The following is a 1,513-nucleotide window of genomic DNA, read 5'->3' on the forward strand; positions in this document are numbered from 1 at the left end:
TGTGTGTGGTATGTGTATAGTATGTGTGGTATGTGTATAGTATGTGTATGAGGTATGTGTATAGTGTGTGTGTGTGTGATATGTGTATAGTGTGTGTGTGTGTGGTGTGTATAGTGCGTGTGGTATGTATATAGTACATGTGGAAAGGTTCACGTCAGAAGTGATTGTCTACCTGTCTTCTACCACATGGGCACAGGTGCCTGTGGAGTCTGAAGAGGTGCCGGTTTCTCTGGAGCTGGAGTTGCAGGTGGGTGTGAACCAGCCAACATGGGTGCTCTGGAGAGGTAGTCTTAGCCACTGAACCACGTCTCTGGCACTTCCGCCTTGTTTTTTTTTTTTTTTGAGAGAGAGGGTCTCTCACTGAACCTGGCCTGCTGACTGGCTAGAATCCCAGGCCAGGAGAACTCTGGGACCATCTGTCAGTGCCTCCCCAGCTCTAGGGTTCCAGAGCCGCACCGCAGTGTCTGACTGAGGATTTGAACTGGTGTTGGTACACTTGCAGAGCAACTTTGCCAACAGCCATTCCTCCATTTTTTTCTCAAAAGGTCAGGTAATGAGCAGGCACGGTGGCATGGCTATCATCTCAGCTCCTCAGGAGGCCGAGGTGAGCATGGCACAGGCTTGAGATCTTCCAGGGTCAGCATAGGAAGACTCTGTCTCAAGAAAAATGTAAGAGGGAGCTGGAGGTAGATTTCAATGCTAGACACTTGCTTACATGTGTGCCCTTGGATTTAACCCCTAAGCTAAAATACAAAACAAAATGGTAAAACTTCAATGTGGCTAAAAGTAGGAACGAGAGTGGGGTGGGGAGGACGACGACAAAAAAGGGAGGGATGCTCTCTTAGCCCTTCAGTGTCTGAGTTCCTGTCAAGTTAAGGCAATTAATCAGGAAAGGCAGGCTTTCTCCTGAGCCCCTGCCAGAGGCCCTTGGTGCTCAGCCCCTTGGAAAATGGCTTCCACACACTGCGACTGCTGCCTTATTTGGTACAACTCAGTCTCAGTGCCTCCTTCCCTCTCTTCTCCCCGCTTCTCCTTTCCTTCTCCAGCCTGCAGTTCGGGCCCACTGCGAGCCAGGAGGCCCTGAGGCAGCAGAACTCGGCGCTTGGGAGAGAACATCCCGCAGGGAAGAACCGTTACATCTCAGACACTGGCGGGAAGGAGACGTGTCTGGCACCAGCACCACCTGCTACATGCCAGAGCTCGACATCATGGTTACACTCACTACCCCTGTCAAGGGACAGGGGAGACGGGCCCCACTATGACCTTCAGCTGCCTGGGGGAGAAGTGTGGTGCTCCTCGTGTGCTAACTGCTCCTCTGAAGTCACCATTCCCTATCGGGAGATCCTCCCCACGAGAAACAGCTGCACTTGCTCATCCTGGCTTTCACGGTCTAATTTGGTTCTAAAACAAGGCGGCAGCGGACAAGTGAGCTCGGGCTCAGACACCATCGTCTGAGTTCAGAACAAGCTGTCCGAGGCTCTACCCCAGGCCTAAAGAGAAGCAGCTAAGGGAG

The sequence above is a fragment of the Grammomys surdaster genome, unplaced genomic scaffold (assembly GCF_004785775.1).
Source record: "Grammomys surdaster isolate TR1022 unplaced genomic scaffold, NIH_TR_1.0 125742, whole genome shotgun sequence".
Classification (NCBI taxonomy): Eukaryota; Metazoa; Chordata; class Mammalia; order Rodentia; family Muridae; genus Grammomys; species Grammomys surdaster.